This window comes from Hyla sarda, unplaced genomic scaffold (assembly GCF_029499605.1).
Source record: "Hyla sarda isolate aHylSar1 unplaced genomic scaffold, aHylSar1.hap1 scaffold_189, whole genome shotgun sequence".
Taxonomy (NCBI): domain Eukaryota; kingdom Metazoa; phylum Chordata; class Amphibia; order Anura; family Hylidae; genus Hyla; species Hyla sarda.
The window spans coordinates 204,022-223,206 of NW_026608543.1; the positions used below are offsets into that span (position 1 = coordinate 204,022).

Consider the following 19,185-nt stretch of genomic DNA (forward strand, 5'->3'; position numbering starts at 1 on the left):
TGGCTGTCTATGTCCCGCATCAATATAGACCAAAGTACAGAGGGTTAGGCTATGCTATTGTGCACCTACCTGATGCATCAGAAGGTGCGAGGCCCTTGCTAAATTCTGTGCACAGACTTTGAGATCTATACTTTAGACTGTATCTAAACCTGCTCCAACATGGACTGACATTCTGGCCTACTTTCAGCCGATGCGACTTGTCTGTCGCTGAACAGTCGCTTTTTATGTATTCAGCACCTATGTATAATGTTGTAAAAATGCTCTAGAAGCTAAAGTCGCAGAAATGTCACACATATTTGGCCTGCAACTTTCTGTGCGACAAATTCAGACAGGAAAAATCAGTATAAATCCTTAGAAAATTATCCCCCAGTGTCTCCATCTGCTGGCGGTATTGAATAAGCATTGCTGCACTGATGGGGTATGCATTAGACGAAAAAAAAGAAGAAAAAGAAGAATAATACGCCCAGAAAAGAGGCGAAAAGGAGAAAAACGTAAAAAAACGTGAAAAAAAAGTAAGAGGAAGAGAAGGGAAAAAAAGGTGGAAATGGGTTTAAAAGTGATTTCGGCGGAGAAATATATATATATATATATATATATATATATATATATACGCGCACACACACACATATATATAAACGTATTCTCCGTTGAGATATTGCAGCCGCTGCTGTGTCCAGGCCCAGGAGCCTTAGCACTGTGCTGTGATGTCACTCAATACCACTGACATCACTAGGTGTAAACAACATCTCTCCTTTGCTGTGTATGTGACTATGGAGCTGTTTGGTGATGTCGTCTATTATGGCCTTCATAGAAGCAACAGGAGATTGTTGCATCCATCTAGAACCCTCAGAACTACAGTGCTATGATGTCACTCACTTCCACAGGCCTTGCAGAGTGTAAACAACAACAACCCAGCTTTGTTGTGTATGTAACCATAGGGATTTGTGATGTCACCTAGAACCTTCACAGCAGCGACAGCTTTATGAGGAGCATCAGCACTGCTCTGCCTGAGCAGAACCATCACCGCCATAGGTTGTCAAATAACCCGGATTTAACCCACACAGGTAAGTCCAATGGGGTGCAGGCATGTCCTCTATGCTTACAGCTTCCCGTGGGTGTTGGTTTGATACCGTTTGGGGACAGCCAAGGAGGCATCTGCAGGCAACAAAGGTAGGTGTGTGCTTGTGTGTGTGTTTCCTATGCAGATCCTAAGCCCAGTGTCACATGCAAGTAGGAGGAGTAAGAAGGGTTCCTGGCAAATCCGGGTTATGGATTGCATTTAAAAAGGCCCCGTGGGAGTGCAATGGGCCCCTGTCTTGCTGCTTAGCAATAATGGTATGGGTTTAGGTTCTGCTGTGTGTACTGGTGGTTGACTGCCCCCCAGCCCAGAGTGTGCATGGAAAATTGTCTGGCAGCCTCCCTGACAGCAAGCAGTGATAGTGCCCATGAAGGGGACCTTGTTGGGCCCGCCCCTTTCACGGTTATCGCTTCTCGGCCTTTTGGCTAAGATCAAGTGTAGTATCTGTTCTTATCAGTTTAATATCTGATACGTCCCCTATCTGGGGACCATATATTAAATGGATTTTTGAGAACGGGGGCCGATTTCGAAGCTTGCTTCCGTCGCCCTATGCATTGACCCGATATGGCAGTATCTTCGGGTACAGTGCACCACCCCCTTACAGGGTTAAAAAGAAAGATTCCTACTTTCATTGCTACCTGCTTGCTGGCTAGCCAGCTAGCCAGCCCTGTGGGCCTTGCTGCTGCTGCTGCAGCCAAAAAACAAAAGGTGGTGCTGCTGCTGCTTCTGCTGCTTCTGCTTCTGCTTGTGTCTGGCCGCTGTTGGAGCGTCCAGGCACAGGACTTCTGCTGCTGCTGACTAAATGGCCTCCTTAATTGGATCATTTGAGTAGCCAGCACACCTGTGCAGGTAGGGCATGACATGATAGGCAGCTGCCTTGATAGCGGGTGGGTGCTGAATGTTCCTAATTGACAAAATAAGATTAATGCTTATGAAGAAATATAAAATCTCATCCCTTCCCCAATATCGCGCCACACCCCTACCCCTTAATTCCCTGGTTGAACTTGATGGACATATGTCTTTTTTCGACCGTACTAACTATGTAACTATGTAACATAACATGGGGGGGGGTCTCCTGGCTGTTCACACAGGTGTGTCATTGCTGTACATTGACCATGCATTGCTTCTGTGGTATTGCAAAGGCAAAGACAAATGCTTCCAGCCATCCATTGCACTAATGGATTGGTCATCAGCTGGCTGTCTATGTCCCGCATCAATATAGACCAAAGTACAGAGGGTTAGGCTATGCTATTGTGCACCTACCTGATGCATCAGAAGGTGCGAGGCCCTTGCTAAATTCTGTGCACAGACTTTGAGATCTATACTTTAGACTGTATCTAAACCTGCTCCAACATGGACTGACATTCTGGCCTACTTTCAGCCGATGCGACTTGTCTGTCGCTGAACAGTCGCTTTTTATGTATTCAGCACCTATGTATAATGTTGTAAAAATGCTCTAGAAGCTAAAGTCGCAGAAATGTCACACATATTTGGCCTGCAACTTTCTGTGCGACAAATTCAGACAGGAAAAATCAGTATAAATCCTTAGAAAATTATCCCCCAGTGTCTCCATCTGCTGGCGGTATTGAATAAGCATTGCTGCACTGATGGGGTATGCATTAGACGAAAAAAAAGAAGAAAAAGAAGAATAATACGCCCAGAAAAGAGGCGAAAAGGAGAAAAACGTAAAAAAACGTGAAAAAAAAGTAAGAGGAAGAGAAGGGAAAAAAAGGTGGAAATGGGTTTAAAAGTGATTTCGGCGGAGAAATATATATATATATATATATATATATATATATATATATATATACGCGCACACACACACATATATATAAACGTATTCTCCGTTGAGATATTGCAGCCGCTGCTGTGTCCAGGCCCAGGAGCCTTAGCACTGTGCTGTGATGTCACTCAATACCACTGACATCACTAGGTGTAAACAACATCTCTCCTTTGCTGTGTATGTGACTATGGAGCTGTTTGGTGATGTCGTCTATTATGGCCTTCATAGAAGCAACAGGAGATTGTTGCATCCATCTAGAACCCTCAGAACTACAGTGCTATGATGTCACTCACTTCCACAGGCCTTGCAGAGTGTAAACAACAACAACCCAGCTTTGTTGTGTATGTAACCATAGGGATTTGTGATGTCACCTAGAACCTTCACAGCAGCGACAGCTTTATGAGGAGCATCAGCACTGCTCTGCCTGAGCAGAACCATCACCGCCATAGGTTGTCAAATAACCCGGATTTAACCCACACAGGTAAGTCCAATGGGGTGCAGGCATGTCCTCTATGCTTACAGCTTCCCGTGGGTGTTGGTTTGATACCGTTTGGGGACAGCCAAGGAGGCATCTGCAGGCAACAAAGGTAGGTGTGTGCTTGTGTGTGTGTTTCCTATGCAGATCCTAAGCCCAGTGTCACATGCAAGTAGGAGGAGTAAGAAGGGTTCCTGGCAAATCCGGGTTATGGATTGCATTTAAAAAGGCCCCGTGGGAGTGCAATGGGCCCCTGTCTTGCTGCTTAGCAATAATGGTATGGGTTTAGGTTCTGCTGTGTGTACTGGTGGTTGACTGCCCCCCAGCCCAGAGTGTGCATGGAAAATTGTCTGGCAGCCTCCCTGACAGCAAGCAGTGATAGTGCCCATGAAGGGGACCTTGTTGGGCCCGCCCCTTTCACGGTTATCGCTTCTCGGCCTTTTGGCTAAGATCAAGTGTAGTATCTGTTCTTATCAGTTTAATATCTGATACGTCCCCTATCTGGGGACCATATATTAAATGGATTTTTGAGAACGGGGGCCGATTTCGAAGCTTGCTTCCGTCGCCCTATGCATTGACCCGATATGGCAGTATCTTCGGGTACAGTGCACCACCCCCTTACAGGGTTAAAAAGAAAGATTCCTACTTTCATTGCTACCTGCTTGCTGGCTAGCCAGCTAGCCAGCCCTGTGGGCCTTGCTGCTGCTGCTGCAGCCAAAAAACAAAAGGTGGTGCTGCTGCTGCTTCTGCTGCTTCTGCTTCTGCTTGTGTCTGGCCGCTGTTGGAGCGTCCAGGCACAGGACTTCTGCTGCTGCTGACTAAATGGCCTCCTTAATTGGATCATTTGAGTAGCCAGCACACCTGTGCAGGTAGGGCATGACATGATAGGCAGCTGCCTTGATAGCGGGTGGGTGCTGAATGTTCCTAATTGACAAAATAAGATTAATGCTTATGAAGAAATATAAAATCTCATCCCTTCCCCAATATCGCGCCACACCCCTACCCCTTAATTCCCTGGTTGAACTTGATGGACATATGTCTTTTTTCGACCGTACTAACTATGTAACTATGTAACATAACATGGGGGGGGTCTCCTGGCTGTTCACACAGGTGTGTCATTGCTGTACATTGACCATGCATTGCTTCTGTGGTATTGCAAAGGCAAAGACAAATGCTTCCAGCCATCCATTGCACTAATGGATTGGTCATCAGCTGGCTGTCTATGTCCCGCATCAATATAGACCAAAGTACAGAGGGTTAGGCTATGCTATTGTGCACCTACCTGATGCATCAGAAGGTGCGAGGCCCTTGCTAAATTCTGTGCACAGACTTTGAGATCTATACTTTAGACTGTATCTAAACCTGCTCCAACATGGACTGACATTCTGGCCTACTTTCAGCCGATGCGACTTGTCTGTCGCTGAACAGTCGCTTTTTATGTATTCAGCACCTATGTATAATGTTGTAAAAATGCTCTAGAAGCTAAAGTCGCAGAAATGTCACACATATTTGGCCTGCAACTTTCTGTGCGACAAATTCAGACAGGAAAAATCAGTATAAATCCTTAGAAAATTATCCCCCAGTGTCTCCATCTGCTGGCGGTATTGAATAAGCATTGCTGCACTGATGGGGTATGCATTAGACGAAAAAAAAGAAGAAAAAGAAGAATAATACGCCCAGAAAAGAGGCGAAAAGGAGAAAAACGTAAAAAAACGTGAAAAAAAAGTAAGAGGAAGAGAAGGGAAAAAAAGGTGGAAATGGGTTTAAAAGTGATTTCGGCGGAGAAATATATATATATATATATATATATATATATATATATATATATACGCGCACACACACACATATATATAAACGTATTCTCCGTTGAGATATTGCAGCCGCTGCTGTGTCCAGGCCCAGGAGCCTTAGCACTGTGCTGTGATGTCACTCAATACCACTGACATCACTAGGTGTAAACAACATCTCTCCTTTGCTGTGTATGTGACTATGGAGCTGTTTGGTGATGTCGTCTATTATGGCCTTCATAGAAGCAACAGGAGATTGTTGCATCCATCTAGAACCCTCAGAACTACAGTGCTATGATGTCACTCACTTCCACAGGCCTTGCAGAGTGTAAACAACAACAACCCAGCTTTGTTGTGTATGTAACCATAGGGATTTGTGATGTCACCTAGAACCTTCACAGCAGCGACAGCTTTATGAGGAGCATCAGCACTGCTCTGCCTGAGCAGAACCATCACCGCCATAGGTTGTCAAATAACCCGGATTTAACCCACACAGGTAAGTCCAATGGGGTGCAGGCATGTCCTCTATGCTTACAGCTTCCCGTGGGTGTTGGTTTGATACCGTTTGGGGACAGCCAAGGAGGCATCTGCAGGCAACAAAGGTAGGTGTGTGCTTGTGTGTGTGTTTCCTATGCAGATCCTAAGCCCAGTGTCACATGCAAGTAGGAGGAGTAAGAAGGGTTCCTGGCAAATCCGGGTTATGGATTGCATTTAAAAAGGCCCCGTGGGAGTGCAATGGGCCCCTGTCTTGCTGCTTAGCAATAATGGTATGGGTTTAGGTTCTGCTGTGTGTACTGGTGGTTGACTGCCCCCCAGCCCAGAGTGTGCATGGAAAATTGTCTGGCAGCCTCCCTGACAGCAAGCAGTGATAGTGCCCATGAAGGGGACCTTGTTGGGCCCGCCCCTTTCACGGTTATCGCTTCTCGGCCTTTTGGCTAAGATCAAGTGTAGTATCTGTTCTTATCAGTTTAATATCTGATACGTCCCCTATCTGGGGACCATATATTAAATGGATTTTTGAGAACGGGGGCCGATTTCGAAGCTTGCTTCCGTCGCCCTATGCATTGACCCGATATGGCAGTATCTTCGGGTACAGTGCACCACCCCCTTACAGGGTTAAAAAGAAAGATTCCTACTTTCATTGCTACCTGCTTGCTGGCTAGCCAGCTAGCCAGCCCTGTGGGCCTTGCTGCTGCTGCTGCAGCCAAAAAACAAAAGGTGCTGCTGCTGCTGCTTCTGCTGCTTCTGCTTCTGCTTGTGTCTGGCCGCTGTTGGAGCGTCCAGGCACAGGACTTCTGCTGCTGCTGACTAAATGGCCTCCTTAATTGGATCATTTGAGTAGCCAGCACACCTGTGCAGGTAGGGCATGACATGATAGGCAGCTGCCTTGATAGCGGGTGGGTGCTGAATGTTCCTAATTGACAAAATAAGATTAATGCTTATGAAGAAATATAAAATCTCATCCCTTCCCCAATATCGCGCCACACCCCTACCCCTTAATTCCCTGGTTGAACTTGATGGACATATGTCTTTTTTCGACCGTACTAACTATGTAACTATGTAACATAACATGGGGGGGGTCTCCTGGCTGTTCACACAGGTGTGTCATTGCTGTACATTGACCATGCATTGCTTCTGTGGTATTGCAAAGGCAAAGACAAATGCTTCCAGCCATCCATTGCACTAATGGATTGGTCATCAGCTGGCTGTCTATGTCCCGCATCAATATAGACCAAAGTACAGAGGGTTAGGCTATGCTATTGTGCACCTACCTGATGCATCAGAAGGTGCGAGGCCCTTGCTAAATTCTGTGCACAGACTTTGAGATCTATACTTTAGACTGTATCTAAACCTGCTCCAACATGGACTGACATTCTGGCCTACTTTCAGCCGATGCGACTTGTCTGTCGCTGAACAGTCGCTTTTTATGTATTCAGCACCTATGTATAATGTTGTAAAAATGCTCTAGAAGCTAAAGTCGCAGAAATGTCACACATATTTGGCCTGCAACTTTCTGTGCGACAAATTCAGACAGGAAAAATCAGTATAAATCCTTAGAAAATTATCCCCCAGTGTCTCCATCTGCTGGCGGTATTGAATAAGCATTGCTGCACTGATGGGGTATGCATTAGACGAAAAAAAAGAAGAAAAAGAAGAATAATACGCCCAGAAAAGAGGCGAAAAGGAGAAAAACGTAAAAAAACGTGAAAAAAAAGTAAGAGGAAGAGAAGGGAAAAAAAGGTGGAAATGGGTTTAAAAGTGATTTCGGCGGAGAAATATATATATATATATATATATATATATATATATATATATATATATACGCGCACACACACACATATATATAAACGTATTCTCCGTTGAGATATTGCAGCCGCTGCTGTGTCCAGGCCCAGGAGCCTTAGCACTGTGCTGTGATGTCACTCAATACCACTGACATCACTAGGTGTAAACAACATCTCTCCTTTGCTGTGTATGTGACTATGGAGCTGTTTGGTGATGTCGTCTATTATGGCCTTCATAGAAGCAACAGGAGATTGTTGCATCCATCTAGAACCCTCAGAACTACAGTGCTATGATGTCACTCACTTCCACAGGCCTTGCAGAGTGTAAACAACAACAACCCAGCTTTGTTGTGTATGTAACCATAGGGATTTGTGATGTCACCTAGAACCTTCACAGCAGCGACAGCTTTATGAGGAGCATCAGCACTGCTCTGCCTGAGCAGAACCATCACCGCCATAGGTTGTCAAATAACCCGGATTTAACCCACACAGGTAAGTCCAATGGGGTGCAGGCATGTCCTCTATGCTTACAGCTTCCCGTGGGTGTTGGTTTGATACCGTTTGGGGACAGCCAAGGAGGCATCTGCAGGCAACAAAGGTAGGTGTGTGCTTGTGTGTGTGTTTCCTATGCAGATCCTAAGCCCAGTGTCACATGCAAGTAGGAGGAGTAAGAAGGGTTCCTGGCAAATCCGGGTTATGGATTGCATTTAAAAAGGCCCTGTGGGAGTGCAATGGGCCCCTGTCTTGCTGCTTAGCAATAATGGTATGGGTTTAGGTTCTGCTGTGTGTACTGGTGGTTGACTGCCCCCCAGCCCAGAGTGTGCATGGAAAATTGTCTGGCAGCCTCCCTGACAGCAAGCAGTGATAGTGCCCATGAAGGGGACCTTGTTGGGCCCGCCCCTTTCACGGTTATCGCTTCTCGGCCTTTTGGCTAAGATCAAGTGTAGTATCTGTTCTTATCAGTTTAATATCTGATACGTCCCCTATCTGGGGACCATATATTAAATGGATTTTTGAGAACGGGGGCCGATTTCGAAGCTTGCTTCCGTCGCCCTATGCATTGACCCGATATGGCAGTATCTTCGGGTACAGTGCACCACCCCCTTACAGGGTTAAAAAGAAAGATTCCTACTTTCATTGCTACCTGCTTGCTGGCTAGCCAGCTAGCCAGCCCTGTGGGCCTTGCTGCTGCTGCTGCAGCCAAAAAACAAAAGGTGGTGCTGCTGCTGCTTCTGCTGCTTCTGCTTCTGCTTGTGTCTGGCCGCTGTTGGAGCGTCCAGGCACAGGACTTCTGCTGCTGCTGACTAAATGGCCTCCTTAATTGGATCATTTGAGTAGCCAGCACACCTGTGCAGGTAGGGCATGACATGATAGGCAGCTGCCTTGATAGCGGGTGGGTGCTGAATGTTCCTAATTGACAAAATAAGATTAATGCTTATGAAGAAATATAAAATCTCATCCCTTCCCCAATATCGCGCCACACCCCTACCCCTTAATTCCCTGGTTGAACTTGATGGACATATGTCTTTTTTCGACCGTACTAACTATGTAACTATGTAACATAACATGGGGGGGGGTCTCCTGGCTGTTCACACAGGTGTGTCATTGCTGTACATTGACCATGCATTGCTTCTGTGGTATTGCAAAGGCAAAGACAAATGCTTCCAGCCATCCATTGCACTAATGGATTGGTCATCAGCTGGCTGTCTATGTCCCGCATCAATATAGACCAAAGTACAGAGGGTTAGGCTATGCTATTGTGCACCTACCTGATGCATCAGAAGGTGCGAGGCCCTTGCTAAATTCTGTGCACAGACTTTGAGATCTATACTTTAGACTGTATCTAAACCTGCTCCAACATGGACTGACATTCTGGCCTACTTTCAGCCGATGCGACTTGTCTGTCGCTGAACAGTCGCTTTTTATGTATTCAGCACCTATGTATAATGTTGTAAAAATGCTCTAGAAGCTAAAGTCGCAGAAATGTCACACATATTTGGCCTGCAACTTTCTGTGCGACAAATTCAGACAGGAAAAATCAGTATAAATCCTTAGAAAATTATCCCCCAGTGTCTCCATCTGCTGGCGGTATTGAATAAGCATTGCTGCACTGATGGGGTATGCATTAGACGAAAAAAAAGAAGAAAAAGAAGAATAATACGCCCAGAAAAGAGGCGAAAAGGAGAAAAACGTAAAAAAACGTGAAAAAAAAGTAAGAGGAAGAGAAGGGAAAAAAAGGTGGAAATGGGTTTAAAAGTGATTTCGGCGGAGAAATATATATATATATATATATATATATATATATATATATACGCGCACACACACACATATATATAAACGTATTCTCCGTTGAGATATTGCAGCCGCTGCTGTGTCCAGGCCCAGGAGCCTTAGCACTGTGCTGTGATGTCACTCAATACCACTGACATCACTAGGTGTAAACAACATCTCTCCTTTGCTGTGTATGTGACTATGGAGCTGTTTGGTGATGTCGTCTATTATGGCCTTCATAGAAGCAACAGGAGATTGTTGCATCCATCTAGAACCCTCAGAACTACAGTGCTATGATGTCACTCACTTCCACAGGCCTTGCAGAGTGTAAACAACAACAACCCAGCTTTGTTGTGTATGTAACCATAGGGATTTGTGATGTCACCTAGAACCTTCACAGCAGCGACAGCTTTATGAGGAGCATCAGCACTGCTCTGCCTGAGCAGAACCATCACCGCCATAGGTTGTCAAATAACCCGGATTTAACCCACACAGGTAAGTCCAATGGGGTGCAGGCATGTCCTCTATGCTTACAGCTTCCCGTGGGTGTTGGTTTGATACCGTTTGGGGACAGCCAAGGAGGCATCTGCAGGCAACAAAGGTAGGTGTGTGCTTGTGTGTGTGTTTCCTATGCAGATCCTAAGCCCAGTGTCACATGCAAGTAGGAGGAGTAAGAAGGGTTCCTGGCAAATCCGGGTTATGGATTGCATTTAAAAAGGCCCCGTGGGAGTGCAATGGGCCCCTGTCTTGCTGCTTAGCAATAATGGTATGGGTTTAGGTTCTGCTGTGTGTACTGGTGGTTGACTGCCCCCCAGCCCAGAGTGTGCATGGAAAATTGTCTGGCAGCCTCCCTGACAGCAAGCAGTGATAGTGCCCATGAAGGGGACCTTGTTGGGCCCGCCCCTTTCACGGTTATCGCTTCTCGGCCTTTTGGCTAAGATCAAGTGTAGTATCTGTTCTTATCAGTTTAATATCTGATACGTCCCCTATCTGGGGACCATATATTAAATGGATTTTTGAGAACGGGGGCCGATTTCGAAGCTTGCTTCCGTCGCCCTATGCATTGACCCGATATGGCAGTATCTTCGGGTACAGTGCACCACCCCCTTACAGGGTTAAAAAGAAAGATTCCTACTTTCATTGCTACCTGCTTGCTGGCTAGCCAGCTAGCCAGCCCTGTGGGCCTTGCTGCTGCTGCTGCAGCCAAAAAACAAAAGGTGGTGCTGCTGCTGCTTCTGCTGCTTCTGCTTCTGCTTGTGTCTGGCCGCTGTTGGAGCGTCCAGGCACAGGACTTCTGCTGCTGCTGACTAAATGGCCTCCTTAATTGGATCATTTGAGTAGCCAGCACACCTGTGCAGGTAGGGCATGACATGATAGGCAGCTGCCTTGATAGCGGGTGGGTGCTGAATGTTCCTAATTGACAAAATAAGATTAATGCTTATGAAGAAATATAAAATATCATCCCTTCCCCAATATCGTGCCACACCCCTACCCCTTAATTCCCTGGTTGAACTTGATGGACATATGTCTTTTTTCGACCGTACTAACTATGTAACTATGTAACATAACATGTGGGGGGGTCTCCTGGCTGTTCACACAGGTGTGTCATTGCTGTACATTGACCATGCATTGCTTCTGTGGTATTGCAAAGGCAAAGACAAATGCTTCCAGCCATCCATTGCACTAATGGATTGGTCATCAGCTGGCTGTCTATGTCCCGCATCAATATAGACCAAAGTACAGAGGGTTAGGCTATGCTATTGTGCACCTACCTGATGCATCAGAAGGTGCGAGGCCCTTGCTAAATTCTGTGCACAGACTTTGAGATCTATACTTTAGACTGTATCTAAACCTGCTCCAACATGGACTGACATTCTGGCCTACTTTCAGCCGATGCGACTTGTCTGTCGCTGAACAGTCGCTTTTTATGTATTCAGCACCTATGTATAATGTTGTAAAAATGCTCTAGAAGCTAAAGTCGCAGAAATGTCACACATATTTGGCCTGCAACTTTCTGTGCGACAAATTCAGACAGGAAAAATCAGTATAAATCCTTAGAAAATTATCCCCCAGTGTCTCCATCTGCTGGCGGTATTGAATAAGCATTGCTGCACTGATGGGGTATGCATTAGACGAAAAAAAAGAAGAAAAAGAAGAATAATACGCCCAGAAAAGAGGCGAAAAGGAGAAAAACGTAAAAAAACGTGAAAAAAAAGTAAGAGGAAGAGAAGGGAAAAAAAGGTGGAAATGGGTTTAAAAGTGATTTCGGCGGAGAAATATATATATATATATATATATATATATATATATATATATATATACGCGCACACACACACATATATATAAAAGTATTCTCCGTTGAGATATTGCAGCCGCTGCTGTGTCCAGGCCCAGGAGCCTTAGCACTGTGCTGTGATGTCACTCAATACCACTGACATCACTAGGTGTAAACAACATCTCTCCTTTGCTGTGTATGTGACTATGGAGCTGTTTGGTGATGTCGTCTATTATGGCCTTCATAGAAGCAACAGGAGATTGTTGCATCCATCTAGAACCCTCAGAACTACAGTGCTATGATGTCACTCACTTCCACAGGCCTTGCAGAGTGTAAACAACAACAACCCAGCTTTGTTGTGTATGTAACCATAGGGATTTGTGATGTCACCTAGAACCTTCACAGCAGCGACAGCTTTATGAGGAGCATCAGCACTGCTCTGCCTGAGCAGAACCATCACCGCCATAGGTTGTCAAATAACCCGGATTTAACCCACACAGGTAAGTCCAATGGGGTGCAGGCATGTCCTCTATGCTTACAGCTTCCCGTGGGTGTTGGTTTGATACCGTTTGGGGACAGCCAAGGAGGCATCTGCAGGCAACAAAGGTAGGTGTGTGCTTGTGTGTGTGTTTCCTATGCAGATCCTAAGCCCAGTGTCACATGCAAGTAGGAGGAGTAAGAAGGGTTCCTGGCAAATCCGGGTTATGGATTGCATTTAAAAAGGCCCCGTGGGAGTGCAATGGGCCCCTGTCTTGCTGCTTAGCAATAATGGTATGGGTTTAGGTTCTGCTGTGTGTACTGGTGGTTGACTGCCCCCCAGCCCAGAGTGTGCATGGAAAATTGTCTGGCAGCCTCCCTGACAGCAAGCAGTGATAGTGCCCATGAAGGGGACCTTGTTGGGCCCGCCCCTTTCACGGTTATCGCTTCTCGGCCTTTTGGCTAAGATCAAGTGTAGTATCTGTTCTTATCAGTTTAATATCTGATACGTCCCCTATCTGGGGACCATATATTAAATGGATTTTTGAGAACGGGGGCCGATTTCGAAGCTTGCTTCCGTCGCCCTATGCATTGACCCGATATGGCAGTATCTTCGGGTACAGTGCACCACCCCCTTACAGGGTTAAAAAGAAAGATTCCTACTTTCATTGCTACCTGCTTGCTGGCTAGCCAGCTAGCCAGCCCTGTGGGCCTTGCTGCTGCTGCTGCAGCCAAAAAACAAAAGGTGGTGCTGCTGCTGCTTCTGCTGCTTCTGCTTCTGCTTGTGTCTGGCCGCTGTTGGAGCGTCCAGGCACAGGACTTCTGCTGCTGCTGACTAAATGGCCTCCTTAATTGGATCATTTGAGTAGCCAGCACACCTGTGCAGGTAGGGCATGACATGATAGGCAGCTGCCTTGATAGCGGGTGGGTGCTGAATGTTCCTAATTGACAAAATAAGATTAATGCTTATGAAGAAATATAAAATCTCATCCCTTCCCCAATATCGCGCCACACCCCTACCCCTTAATTCCCTGGTTGAACTTGATGGACATATGTCTTTTTTCGACCGTACTATGTAACTATGTAACATAACATGGGGGGGGTCTCCTGGCTGTTCACACAGGTGTGTCATTGCTGTACATTGACCATGCATTGCTTCTGTGGTATTGCAAAGGCAAAGACAAATGCTTCCAGCCATCCATTGCACTAATGGATTGGTCATCAGCTGGCTGTCTATGTCCCGCATCAATATAGACCAAAGTACAGAGGGTTAGGCTATGCTATTGTGCACCTACCTGATGCATCAGAAGGTGCGAGGCCCTTGCTAAATTCTGTGCACAGACTTTGAGATCTATACTTTAGACTGTATCTAAACCTGCTCCAACATGGACTGACATTCTGGCCTACTTTCAGCCGATGCGACTTGTCTGTCGCTGAACAGTCGCTTTTTATGTATTCAGCACCTATGTATAATGTTGTAAAAATGCTCTAGAAGCTAAAGTCGCAGAAATGTCACACATATTTGGCCTGCAACTTTCTGTGCGACAAATTCAGACAGGAAAAATCAGTATAAATCCTTAGAAAATTATCCCCCAGTGTCTCCATCTGCTGGCGGTATTAAATAAGCATTGCTGCACTGATGGGGTATGCATTAGACGAAAAAAAAGAAGAAAAAGAAGAATAATACGCCCAGAAAAGAGGCGAAAAGGAGAAAAACGTAAAAAAACGTGAAAAAAAAGTAAGAGGAAGAGAAGGGAAAAAAAGGTGGAAATGGGTTTAAAAGTGATTTCGGCGGAGAAATATATATATATATATATATATATATATATATATATATACGCGCACACACACACATATATATAAACGTATTCTCCGTTGAGATATTGCAGCCGCTGCTGTGTCCAGGCCCAGGAGCCTTAGCACTGTGCTGTGATGTCACTCAATACCACTGACATCACTAGGTGTAAACAACATCTCTCCTTTGCTGTGTATGTGACTATGGAGCTCTTTGGTGATGTCGTCTATTATGGCCTTCATAGAAGCAACAGGAGATTGTTGCATCCATCTAGAACCCTCAGAACTACAGTGCTATGATGTCACTCACTTCCACAGGCCTTGCAGAGTGTAAACAACAACAACCCAGCTTTGTTGTGTATGTAACCATAGGGATTTGTGATGTCACCTAGAACCTTCACAGCAGCGACAGCTTTATGAGGAGCATCAGCACTGCTCTGCCTGAGCAGAACCATCTCCGCCATAGGTTGTCAAATAACCCGGATTTAACCCACACAGGTAAGTCCAATGGGGTGCAGGCATGTCCTCTATGCTTACAGCTTCCCGTGGGTGTTGGTTTGATACCGTTTGGGGACAGCCAAGGAGGCATCTGCAGGCAACAAAGGTAGGTGTGTGCTTGTGTGTGTGTTTCCTATGCAGATCCTAAGCCCAGTGTCACATGCAAGTAGGAGGAGTAAGAAGGGTTCCTGGCAAATCCGGGTTATGGATTGCATTTAAAAAGGCCCCGTGGGAGTGCAATGGGCCCCTGTCTTGCTGCTTAGCAATAATGGTATGGGTTTAGGTTCTGCTGTGTGTACTGGTGGTTGACTGCCCCCCAGCCCAGAGTGTGCATGGAAAATTGTCTGGCAGCCTCCCTGACAGCAAGCAGTGATAGTGCCCATGAAGGGGACCTTGTTGGGCCCGCCCCTTTCACGGTTATCGCTTCTCGGCCTTTTGGCTAAGATCAAGTGTAGTATCTGTTCTTATCAGTTTAATATCTGATACGTCCCCTATCTGGGGACCATATATTAAATGGATTTTTGAGAACGGGGGCCGATTTCGAAGCTTGCTTCCGTCGCCCTATGCATTGACCCGATATGGCAGTATCTTCGGGTACAGTGCACCACCCCCTTACAGGGTTAAAAAGAAAGATTCCTACTTTCATTGCTACCTGCTTGCTGGCTAGCCAGCTAGCCAGCCCTGTGGGCCTTGCTGCTGCTGCGGCAGCCAAAAAACAAAAGGTGGTGCTGCTGCTGCTTCTGCTGCTTCTGCTTCTGCTTGTGTCTGGCCGCTGTTGGAGCGTCCAGGCACAGGACTTCTGCTGCTGCTGACTAAATGGCCTCCTTAATTGGATCATTTGAGTAGCCAGCACACCTGTGCAGGTAGGGCATGACATGATAGGCAGCTGCCTTGATAGCGGGTGGGTGCTGAATGTTCCTAATTGACAAAATAAGATTAATGCTTATGAAGAAATATAAAATCTCATCCCTTCCCCAATATCGCGCCACACCCCTACCCCTTAATTCCCTGGTTGAACTTGATGGACATATGTCTTTTTTCGACCGTACTAACTATGTAACTATGTAACATAACATGGGGGGGGTCTCCTGGCTGTTCACACAGGTGTGTCATTGCTGTACATTGACCATGCATTGCTTCTGTGGTATTGCAAAGGCAAAGACAAATGCTTCCAGCCATCCATTGCACTAATGGATTGGTCATCAGCTGGCTGTCTATGTCCCGCATCAATATAGACCAAAGTACAGAGGGTTAGGCTATGCTATTGTGCACCTACCTGATGCATCAGAAGGTGCGAGGCCCTTGCTAAATTCTGTGCACAGACTTTGAGATCTATACTTTAGACTGTATCTAAACCTGCTCCAACATGGACTGACATTCTGGCCTACTTTCAGCCGATGCGACTTGTCTGTCGCTGAACAGTCGCTTTTTATGTATTCAGCACCTATGTATAATGTTGTAAAAATGCTCTAGAAGCTAAAGTCGCAGAAATGTCACACATATTTGGCCTGCAACTTTCTGTGCGACAAATTCAGACAGGAAAAATCAGTATAAATCCTTAGAAAATTATCCCCCAGTGTCTCCATCTGCTGGCGGTATTGAATAAGCATTGCTGCACTGATGGGGTATGCATTAGACGAAAAAAAAGAAGAAAAAGAAGAATAATACGCCCAGAAAAGAGGCGAAAAGGAGAAAAACGTAAAAAAACGTGAAAAAAAAGTAAGAGGAAGAGAAGGGAAAAAAAGGTGGAAATGGGTTTAAAAGTGATTTCGGCGGAGAAATATATATATATATATATATATATATATATATATATATATATATATATATATACGCGCACACACACACATATATATAAACGTATTCTCCGTTGAGATATTGCAGCCGCTGCTGTGTCCAGGCCCAGGAGCCTTAGCACTGTGCTGTGATGTCACTCAATACCACTGACATCACTAGGTGTAAACAACATCTCTCCTTTGCTGTGTATGTGACTATGGAGCTGTTTGGTGATGTCGTCTATTATGGCCTTCATAGAAGCAACAGGAGATTGTTGCATCCATCTAGAACCCTCAGAACTACAGTGCTATGATGTCACTCACTTCCACAGGCCTTGCAGAGTGTAAACAACAACAACCCAGCTTTGTTGTGTATGTAACCATAGGGATTTGTGATGTCACCTAGAACCTTCACAGCAGCGACAGCTTTATGAGGAGCATCAGCACTGCTCTGCCTGAGCAGAACCATCACCGCCATAGGTTGTCAAATAACCCGGATTTAACCCACACAGGTAAGTCCAATGGGGTGCAGGCATGTCCTCTATGCTTACAGCTTCCCGTGGGTGTTGGTTTGATACCGTTTGGGGACAGCCAAGGAGGCATCTGCAGGCAACAAAGGTAGGTGTGTGCTTGTGTGTGTGTTTCCTATGCAGATCCTAAGCCCAGTGTCACATGCAAGTAGGAGGAGTAAGAAGGGTTCCTGGCAAATCCGGGTTATGGATTGCATTTAAAAAGGCCCCGTGGGAGTGCAATGGGCCCCTGTCTTGCTGCTTAGCAATAATGGTATGGGTTTAGGTTCTGCTGTGTGTACTGGTGGTTGACTGCCCCCCAGCCCAGAGTGTGCATGGAAAATTGTCTGGCAGCCTCCCTGACAGCAAGCAGTGATAGTGCCCATGAAGGGGACCTTGTTGGGCCCGCCCCTTTCACGGTTATCGCTTCTCGGCCTTTTGGCTAAGATCAAGTGTAGTATCTGTTCTTATCAGTTTAATATCTGATACGTCCCCTATCTGGGGACCATATATTAAATGGATTTTTGAGAACGGGGGCCAATTTCGAAGCTTGCTTCCGTCGCCCTATGCATTGACCCGATATGGCAGTATCTTCGGGTACAGTGCACCACCCCCTTACAGGGTTAAAAAGAAAGATTCCTACTTTCATTGCTACCTGCTTGCTGGCTAGCCAGCTAGCCAGCCCTGTGGGCCTTGCTGCTGCTGCTGCTGCAGCCAAAAAACAAAAGGTGGTGCTGCTGCTGCTTCTGCTGCTTCTGCTTCTGCTTGTGTCTGGCCGCTGTTGGAGCGTCCAGGCACAGGACTTCTGCTGCTGCTGACTATATGGCCTCCTTAATTGGATCATTTGAGTAGCCAGCACACCTGTGCAGGTAGGGCATGACATGATAGGCAGCTGCCTTGATAGCGGGTGGGTGCTGAATGTTCCTAATTGACAAAATAAGATTAATGCTTATGAAGAAATATAAAATCTCATCCCTTCCCCAATATCGCGCCACACCCCTACCCCTTAATTCCCTGGTTGAACTTGATGGACATATGTCTTTTTTCGACCGTACTAACTATGTAACTATGTAACATAACATGGGGGGGGTCTCCTGGCTGTTCACACAGGTGTGTCATTGCTGTACATTGACCATGCATTGCTTCTGTGGTATTGCAAAGGCAAAGACAAATGCTTCCAGCCATCCATTGCACTAATGGATTGGTCATCAGCTGGCTGTCTATGTCCCGCATCAATATAGACCAAAGTACAGAGGGTTAGGCTATGCTATTGTGCACCTACCTGATGCATCAGAAGGTGCGAGGCCCTTGCTAAATTCTGTGCACAGACTTTGAGATCTATACTTTAGACTGTATCTAAACCTGCTCCAACATGGACTGACATTCTGGCCTACTTTCAGCCGATGCGACTTGTCTGTCGCTGAACAGTCGCTTTTTATGTATTCAGCACCTATGTATAATGTTGTAAAAATGCTCTAGAAGCTAAAGTCGCAGAAATGTCACACATATTTGGCCTGCAACTTTCTGTGCGACAAATTCAGACAGGAAAAATCAGTATAAATCCTTAGAAAATTATCCCCCAGTGTCTCCATCTGCTGGCGGTATTGAATAAGCATTGCTGCACTGATGGGGTATGCATTAGACGAAAAAAAAGAAGAAAAAGAAGAATAATACGCCCAGAAAAGAGGCGAAAAGGAGAAAAACGTAAAAAAACGTGAAAAAAAAGTAAGAGGAAGAGAAGGGAAAAAAAGGTGGAAATGGGTTTAAAAGTGATTTCGGCGGAGAAATATATATATATATATATATATATATATATATATATATATATATATATATATACGCGCACACACACACATATATATAAACGTATTCTCCGTTGAGATATTGCAGCCGCTGCTGTGTCCAGGCCCAGGAGCCTTAGCACTGTGCTGTGATGTCACTCAATACCACTGACATCACTAGGTGTAAACAACATCTCTCCTTTGCTGTGTATGTGACTATGGAGCTGTTTGGTGATGTCGTCTATTATGGCCTTCATAGAAGCAACAGGAGATTGTTGCATCCATCTAGAACCCTCAGAACTACAGTGCTATGATGTCACTCACTTCCACAGGCCTTGCAGAGTGTAAACAACAACAACCCAGCTTTGTTGTGTATGTAACCATAGGGATTTGTGAT

General features: G+C 45.6%; 8 non-coding genes across 8 annotated transcripts; all 8 read left to right on the forward strand.

The window, feature by feature from the left end:
• The first annotated feature begins 1,483 nt into the window (after positions 1–1,483).
• On the forward strand, positions 1,484–1,674 carry LOC130315782 (U2 spliceosomal RNA). Its single transcript, XR_008863220.1, has one exon. It is a non-coding gene; the product is annotated as a U2 spliceosomal RNA (small nuclear RNA).
• Positions 1,675–3,761: 2,087 nt separating this feature from the next.
• On the forward strand, positions 3,762–3,952 carry LOC130315783 (U2 spliceosomal RNA). The gene has a single exon (XR_008863221.1). It is a non-coding gene; the product is annotated as a U2 spliceosomal RNA (small nuclear RNA).
• A 2,086-nt stretch (positions 3,953–6,038) lies between these two features.
• LOC130315784 (U2 spliceosomal RNA) lies at positions 6,039–6,229 on the forward strand. The gene has a single exon (XR_008863222.1). It is a non-coding gene; the product is annotated as a U2 spliceosomal RNA (small nuclear RNA).
• Positions 6,230–8,319: 2,090 nt separating this feature from the next.
• On the forward strand, positions 8,320–8,510 carry LOC130315785 (U2 spliceosomal RNA). Its single transcript, XR_008863223.1, has one exon. It is a non-coding gene; the product is annotated as a U2 spliceosomal RNA (small nuclear RNA).
• Positions 8,511–10,593: 2,083 nt separating this feature from the next.
• On the forward strand, positions 10,594–10,784 carry LOC130315787 (U2 spliceosomal RNA). The gene has a single exon (XR_008863225.1). It is a non-coding gene; the product is annotated as a U2 spliceosomal RNA (small nuclear RNA).
• A 2,089-nt stretch (positions 10,785–12,873) lies between these two features.
• Positions 12,874–13,064, forward strand: LOC130315788 (U2 spliceosomal RNA). The gene has a single exon (XR_008863226.1). It is a non-coding gene; the product is annotated as a U2 spliceosomal RNA (small nuclear RNA).
• A 2,078-nt stretch (positions 13,065–15,142) lies between these two features.
• Positions 15,143–15,333, forward strand: LOC130315790 (U2 spliceosomal RNA). Its single transcript, XR_008863227.1, has one exon. It is a non-coding gene; the product is annotated as a U2 spliceosomal RNA (small nuclear RNA).
• A 2,096-nt stretch (positions 15,334–17,429) lies between these two features.
• LOC130315928 (U2 spliceosomal RNA) lies at positions 17,430–17,620 on the forward strand. The gene has a single exon (XR_008863342.1). It is a non-coding gene; the product is annotated as a U2 spliceosomal RNA (small nuclear RNA).
• Positions 17,621–19,185: the final 1,565 nt, after the last annotated feature.